We start from the raw sequence: 8,289 nt of genomic DNA, 5'->3' as shown, positions 1-8,289 counted from the left end.
TGATTACAAGGAAAGCTCTTTCAGAGTTTTGATATTTGAAACCAAGACATCGAAAATGATTATGACGAGCAAATATCATATTTTGTTTTATGCATATTTCAGTCATCCATATTTTGGTCATAAAAAAAACACACGCTTTGGACTGCATCGTTCATAAATGATTTGACTTGTTTGAAATAAGGTGTAGCCGGATCTCCTAATACTAGACTTGAAAAAGCCCGACTGGAGTGTCTAAAGCCCTGAACGTTAATTTCTACTAGACAGGTAGAGGGAGACATTAAATAGGCACACTCTTAAACAAGATTTCCAACCTAACCCGATTCCCCCCTTTTCACTTCATTTTTTTCTTTCTTCCCGCCAAGAAAGCAACATAAACCCTAGAAGTTCGGGGATTCATCTTCGAGAAGAATTTAACGTCTCTAACGATCTAATGAAACGCTCTCCCTCACACTCCCTCACACACAATTAAGGTGAACCTCGTTAAATCGATTGATATGGTAACACAATTTTGGCATCAAAGAAATTTCAAACCATGTCTCATGCCATGTTTTTCTCACAAATTTTGTGAATTTTTGAGAAATTTGTTTTATGTGTTATATCTTGTAATGAATACATGATGATTATGATATATCCATTTATGATTTCCTTGTTAAAGTTTGGATTGTGTATATATTTATGGATCTTTGTTTACAGTTTTGCTGCAGGAAATGCTTCATTCGACAAAATTAACTTGGAAGGTATTTTGCGTTCTCACCAATTGTTAACATACTGTCTATACTTTTCACATTGGCCATGTTTTGTATCATGTAAATTTTCACAAATACAAACATAGTCTTCTGACACAATTTGGTAACTCCAAAGTTTATCTGCAAGATGTAAATTTCTGCTGCATATATAGTTTTTCAACAAAACATCCTCTGCTTGGCAGATTTTTTTTTTCTGGTTGAAAAATGAAAGTTGTGCTTGGTCTATAGCTTTAGGAGATATAGGCACTCCCACTTATTTACTATTGTACAGATTGGTATTACATTTCCCCAGTAAGTTAATTGGGTAGTTTACCAATCATCAAAAGTAAAAATACAGGTGATTAACATGGTAGCTAAGGTTCTGTATTAGTCTGACATGCAAGCCATTGGCTACTATATTTGAAGTCAATCAATCATCACTTATCAACATAATTTCTATAATTTGACCTGAGTATGTACTGAACATCAATAAGATTTGATACATTTACACCTCCTTGAATTACATCTGTACACCGTAAAATCTGATTTGCTGATTTTCATAGACCTTTGACCACTACTCAGTGGGCTCATTTTGTCAATTTAATTGATTATGCAGGTTCTCATCGTGGACAAAGTTACAGCCAAAGTGATGTCTTGCTCTTGCAGCATGGCAGATATTACAGACAAAGGAGTCTCATGTAAGCAACATGGATGCATTTCTCAAATCCTTATGTAGTTGTATGTTTCTCTCATGGCATATGTCTTTGGATTTCGAATGGTTTTATATGTGTTTCTGAAACACTTTGGGTGTCAATATTTATAAGCCTCTGTCTCGAGCTTCTTTTATGTACCAAAGCTAGACAGCTTTGGTCAACCTGTTTGATTTTTTAATCGACTAGGCAAACCTGGCAACTTAGTAATCTGAGTTCTGCATGGTAGTTCTGATCTGTGCTCCAGGTATGCCCTGAATCAATTCTTACTTTTGTAATCCTGTTAATTACTATTACAACTCATTCGGTTGGGAGAATTAGAATCCTAGGAAGCCGATTCCTAGGGAATGCGTCCAATTCCTTGAATCGAACGGGGCAAATGAACTCTATGTAATTGGGAATTTCAATTCCTAGGAATCCAATTCCTTCCAAAATGATAGATTTCCATTGCATTGGTCCAATGATGCAATGGAATTGGATTCCGGGGTAATAACAAAGATAATTGAATTATCTCAACCGAACATGAATTTTTTGGATTGGAATCAAATTCCTTGGAATCCAATTCCAAGAATTGGATTACCCCATAGTTGAATTCCTAGGATTCTAATTCTCCCAACCGAGCTATTAATGTTTGTGTAATTTGAGGTTTACTTTACATATCCTGATACATTACCAATATGCTGTTAGGTTCCAAGTAACTCAGGTGTTGAACCTGATTAGAAGGATGTTCTTTTGGGGGATCATAGTCCTGTGTGGCTGAGTTATGCCATGCACATATTGCAGATGTATGTCTGATTTCTAAGAGTTTATATTCTTGTAGGAAATCAGGAAGATTAAGTTTGATCTTTGTACATTATTGCAGGCTGGCGAAAGATTGCATGAGAAGATGACTTCATTTGTTTAAAAAATAAAGCTGCGGAAATACAATCGAGGTTTGTTTTACGTGGTTTATGTTATTCAATGAACACTGTCTCATTTCAATTTTGTTAATATAGTGAATTAAGATGATGGCAATGCTCGAAGGTATACGTAATGTGTTCCTTACACATCTTCTGGATATATTTGAAAAAGTTGTAACAGCTGTATAATCATAAAGTTGGTACAGGGTCACTCTAGTTTCAGTAAAACATATTCAGAAAGAATAGTATTTGCATTTTAAGTCTTACAATGATTGGCTTTCATGGATCGAGGTCGGATCCTAATCTTAGAATTCTTCCGAGTTCGTATTAGAATGATGTATTTCTAGTTCATGTGGTTATTATCCCAATCCCCTCTTTTAAATGTTACTTTTTGTACAGAGATGGGAGTGAACTGTCATCTGGAGGAGACTTGCAAAAGATGGTCCAAGCCCTACCACAGATGATGAACAAAAGGATAAGCTCTTCTTCCATGTAGAGGTTAGTTTCTTGAGTAATTAATTAATTTATGGTTATATGCACATGTTTTGATGGGTCCAGAAACTCAAGTGTTCTCCTAAATCCTAATAGAGGGTAACCTGTCCCTGCTGCTGCTTCTCGCAGAGTCACAGAACTATAACGGTCCCTATTTTCTGGTTTATTACCTCACCTGAAGATATGTAGCAGCTAATGATGTTGCAAATAAATGATTCAGAATTTGAGATAGATCTGCCATATTTGCTTTCCTAGCAGCTCGCTTGTCAAGACTGAGTCAAAAAATGAGAAAAGTTATATTTCTTTGTAGTGTATTATTAATTACCGCATAAGGGTGCATTCGTATTTCACTATTTTGTAATTGTAGTGATACAGGAGTTGATCTTGAATTGAAATCTACCATACTACGCTTGGAATCTTGTTGTGTAGAAGAGTTGGTTTTGATTTGAACTCTACCATACTATGTTTGGAATCTGGTCGTCTAGTAGTATTCAATCATATTTCACTATTTATTTTTTTATAATTACTTAATTAGTTTCCTTTGGCTTTGCTTATCATTTGCATGCCTCTAATTTTTTGAAGTGTCTCAGTTGGATGTCATACTAATGATTATGACTTTTTGCTGGTACATTCAAGAGAATTTGAGAAGGTGGGGGTCTTTCTAGCTAGCGAGTTTTGAATTTAACTGCTATGTTTCATTTGCAGGACTCTCCAGTCTTCGACTATCAGCTAGCTCTGCAGGTAGTGATTCTCCAAGTACTGGAGATCCTACTGTATCCATAGCTGAAGGAAAAAGAATGGCAACCAGCATATTCACAAAGAGCATCTTCATAATCTACGTGCTACTCTTGTATAGCCTCTCGAAGGCGATGGAGTGTAACTCATCCTTGCATCATCACCTTAACTCATGCTACCAGTAACTAGTTTATGTCAAGTTCAGATGGTCTTTGCAGATATTCATGTGTGTTTCTTTTATTTGTTCTCAGTGAAGTTACCTTGAAGCAATACGCAACCATCCAATCAGCAATTCCTTTTGATAAAAGAGTGTGTAGATGCCATCATTGAGCACCAGAGACTTCTCCAATTGATGAAAGGAGAGTTGGTCAAGGGTTTGTTACCACAAAGTAGTGTTCGTCCAGACTACACAATGCAAACGATTCAAGGTAGATATGCTCATTATTTCTCAAAATGTGCCTGTGACCGAGTTTAGGTTGAAAGCACTTTGCTGATCCAGTTCTGGTTTGCAGAGCTTGCTGAAGGAACTTGCTTGATGAGCTACGAGTATCTGGGAACTGGTGAGGTTTATGACAAATTGATGATGCGCTAATGTTTTTTCTTTTCTTGGTTATATTTGAGTATCATGTAAGAACTTATTTTTGGCATCTGATTTTTGGGATAAAGCAGCATTGTGGGATACCATTTTTACTCTGCCATAGAATGAAGGTCGACCATGGAGGCATAATCTGGGGTAGGCATAGTCTATTACTAGTATCTGTCATCCAGCATGCTCAAATATTTGGTAAAAAAATAAAAGTTACCCATATCAACGGGCATGTTTTTCCTGTCTTTCACAGCTAGTTGCACCAAGCAATAGCTAAGGATGCAACTGATGACTTGCGGAATTTACTGATAATTTAGCTCACCATACAAACATGGAATGTCCTGGTAAAGACATGGATGTATGAAGTGCCCTGGGTCTTTTTCTTATTTTCTTGTCAATTTTATCTTATGTCAACCTTCTTCATCCATGTCAGGATAGCGAGGAGCTTGCTGGTCTTCATTGCTTTCGTCACCTGCAGGATCTGTTAGTAACAACTATGCAGGATATAAAACGGTATGTTTAATGAATCTCAGTGTAATCAGTTATATCCCAAATCCGCTTGCTCTTAATTTTGACTATTTTGATTAACAACGTTCTATTTAGTTATTATTATGTAATTCTAGTGCACCAGGGGACTGATCCAATCCATATATTCTTGGACTCCTCTGGTGGATATATAGTGTAGTTTATATCGATTATTAACTAACCTTCATATTTGGATTTACAATGGAACTCAAGCGGTCTGCTCTAATGCATATTATGACTAAAAGAAGAATATATGAATACTGAAACCTAGCATTTTAGTTTGTCATAATTCGGATGCTAAATTGCCAGTTCCTTCTTCTTTTGGAGGCTTTAAATTGGATTGAGTGTTTTTGAAATAAAGAGACTTCAACTTCTAAAGTTAGGGATGCACCTGTGGTATAGGTCCGACCAAATTTGTCTAAGCAGAAGGTTGGGATTCTTACTCTGCAATTGATGTGTCGCCTATGAAACTGTGGACAATTAATTTTATTCAAGTTTCTAAGCCCGTGGTATGTGGAGTTGTTTAAGAGTAGTTTTGATGCTAGTTGTGATACAACCACTTTGTCTAGGACCTTTTCAAGTTGGAATCATAACCACTTTGTCATCTATTATGTAATATTTGAACAGAGAAAGATGCTTAATTATCTTCTTAGCTCTCGCCAATCGTCATAGACAACTGCAGTACCTTCATCTTTTCAACTCCCATCATAATATTTATCCTCCTGAGCAATGCTGATTGAGTGCACTAATCATCTTTGCTGTGATGAAGTAAATGTTTGTTGCTTTTTACATGTTTACGTTATTAATCTCTTCTGAACTGTCCTACAAATTAGTGATTAGCAACAAAATAAATGGTGCTCCAAAAGTTAGTCCATGTTAGTGTCCTGATCACTAAGTCCCAATACAAAGCATATCCAAAGAGGCCAAGATCAGCATTCTTTTATGGAACCAGCATCTTTCAGAGTAACACAATGTGCGGTATTGTAATTCACCCATTGATTTTGCATTAGCTGTAAACATAATCTACTGGTCAAAGCATGAAGTTTCACAAGTTCGCTCACAAATTTGCATCCTCTTTCATCTGGTTGTTTTCCCAAGAGGTGTAATTTTCGTTCATCAATTTGCTTATAAATTTCAGTTATTCAGAACAGTTAGCTACTCATGTTTTTACCTCTATATCCCATTGGCTATTTCCTCTCCGTTTCTTCCAGGAGCTGGATAAGATATTACTATCTGCACCGCGCCCGACCAAAAGAATCAGCTAAGCTTCAAAGAACAAGCTCATTCCCTGATTTGACTGGTGTGTTCATTCAAAATGTTCTGTAGAGTATGGGCAGACTGCACTGGTGTTGTTCCTTGATATTTGATTTATATGAGCCTAAACCCACAGAGGTTATCTCAATGCCTTTGTACGAAACCAGAATCGACTGAACCAGGAATAGACCTTTCCAACTCGCCTCATCACCACATTGGAAGCTTCACTACCGCGGAGAAACCTGCAGAACAGGAGGCCGACTTTCTATGTGAACTTCTGCACTTCACCAAAGATCAACGTGCTGATACCTTTGCGGCTCTCAATTGTGTTGCTGACATGAACTTGGCGCCGTCCTTAATGAACACGGGTACGGAGTCGAACAACCCAACCGCAGGCAGTGTCACCTTCACTGATGAAGACATGATGGCCGAAGAAGGCCCCAACCGAGCCTTATACGTCACTGCGCGCATCAGAGACTGTGCTTCTTGGACAGCTTTTAGAGCCCTCTCTCTCTCTCTCTCTCAATTTTGCAAGGGCTCCTCTGGAAAGATCTGAAACCTGCTTTTTGGAGTTGTTTAGGTTTTCCCCTGTTACTGATTGTGGCTTTGGTTTTAGGCAGTACATTTACATTGTTCGCTTGTTGTAGAACTCACAGAACTAAGGTTTATCATGGTGTTTATAAACTTGCAGTTTTATATATTGGTTACAGTTCTCATTTCAGTACATGGGTTATTTATGTTCTATTTGGTTCTTTGTGTACACTGTACACCCTTCTTGAAAGACTTGGAACTGCTACTGCAGGCATTGACATCGGTCTGGAGGACTGTTTTTTGTTATTTGACTGGTCTGTAGGATCTTCGAAATCCTACTGTTTTATTTCCCAGTGCACAAAACTAGATAGCTAATTCAACATAATAAGCAACAGATCTATCATAATAATATTATAATTGAAATAACTCGGTTCTTTACATGACATTTTCAAGAAATGAGATGTTCTACAGATTAAAGATAAATAAATAAATAAATAAATAAGTTTTCAGAACTCTGAACAGGTTAGAATAATTCCATCCGATACTATTAACCTTCACAACATGAATAGACCGCTCAATGTTAATTTATAATATGAACCCTCCGTCATAACTTATATAATGCTTCCTTAGTAAATAGACCGCTAAATATATTTTCAGTGTTAGTTTCTAATATGGGCACTCCTCCATCATAACCTATATATCGCTTGCTCATCATGTCGTCCACGGTTCACTATATTGAAGAAGGCATATCTGCTTGCCTAGACTTTCCCTAGTGAATCCAGAATCTGACAAATATTGATCAGCAACTTTCAGCGCCACACTTTCTTTAGTGATCCCAGAAGGTAACAAACATTGGTCACTAACCTTCACCTTTTTCAAACTGAATTTTATGTTTGGCGAAATATAATTCAGGTATAATCAAGTAGTGAGATTGAAAATATTTCACAATCCGAAAGATATCGGTTGGCCCACCAACAGTTGCGGTAACACTATAAGCTAGAGCCATTGCTTGAACAAATAATGTTCTTATTTCATCTGAAGACTTTGTCGCCCAATCAATTTTTTCCCAAACGATGTTTAATCGCTTCTGTTGCATAACCATCTCCTGCAACAGCTAAAACAGCATTCGTCTCCTCCACAAGATAATTATCGGTGTCAATTGTTATAAAGTTATTTTCTTTGAACTGACCAGTTTCATCCGCTGTTACACAACCAATTATGAAATGGTTTGAACATACAGGTGGCCCATTGGCTTCTACATAACTTGACCATTTCACACACTCTTTTCCTTTTGCCCAAACGATTCCCCGAATCAATGAGTCACAAAAATTCCTTAAACTAGTATGTGTTTCTATGTCCTCTCTGACTTTTGACAAAACCTCATTTGTGAGTAAACAATAACCTGAAGGTAAAACGAAGTATTGACCAATGGTTTGAGCTTTTGCATTATAATCAGTGTAATACGCAGGGGCACCGGCTGGACGGTATATTAATATGGAATCGTTGCATAGATAGTGTGAACACATAAATCACGAAGCCATCCACGTGTTCACAAACAATATTCGCATACATTCTAATTTTAAAATTGTACGTCGTACGTGTGAAGGGGATGATTATATCGATTCATCGACTCAAAGCCTTCGAGCTTGTCATTGTCTAGTCGAATATTATCATAAATAATGTTCGTATAAAGGAATAAACAAAGAATCAAGTATAAATGTAAAGCACATGAAGTTCAACGCTGAATGTAAAGTGTTGAAATGTAAATAAGACAAAGATTTACGTGGTTCGGCACTAAGGCCTACATCCACGGGGCTGGTGTTTCACTATGT

The 8,289-nt window shown here is 37.0% G+C and overlaps 1 long non-coding RNA gene across 3 annotated transcripts; it reads left to right on the top strand.

Moving 5' to 3' along the window:
- Positions 1–220: 220 nt before the first annotated feature.
- Positions 221–6,647, top strand: LOC113304753. 3 transcript variants are annotated; one of them, XR_003338359.1, is made up of 12 exons: positions 221–470; positions 694–737; positions 1,342–1,423; positions 2,298–2,367; positions 2,734–2,832; positions 3,532–3,702; positions 3,813–3,989; positions 4,074–4,121; positions 4,231–4,294; positions 4,401–4,491; positions 4,581–4,660; positions 5,884–6,647. It is a non-coding gene; the product is annotated as an uncharacterized LOC113304753 (long non-coding RNA). The 3 variants fall into 3 exon arrangements; XR_003338357.1 differs by having other exon boundaries at positions 3,532–3,989; XR_003338358.1 differs by having other exon boundaries at positions 3,532–3,989; positions 4,228–4,294.
- The last annotated feature ends 1,642 nt before the right edge of the window (positions 6,648–8,289 follow it).

The sequence above is a fragment of the Papaver somniferum genome, chromosome 8 (genome assembly GCF_003573695.1).
Source record: "Papaver somniferum cultivar HN1 chromosome 8, ASM357369v1, whole genome shotgun sequence".
NCBI lineage: Eukaryota > Viridiplantae > Streptophyta > Magnoliopsida > Ranunculales > Papaveraceae > Papaver > Papaver somniferum.
The sequence above is the reverse complement of the archived record's forward strand: the minus strand, read 5'-3'. Positions and strand labels throughout refer to the sequence as shown.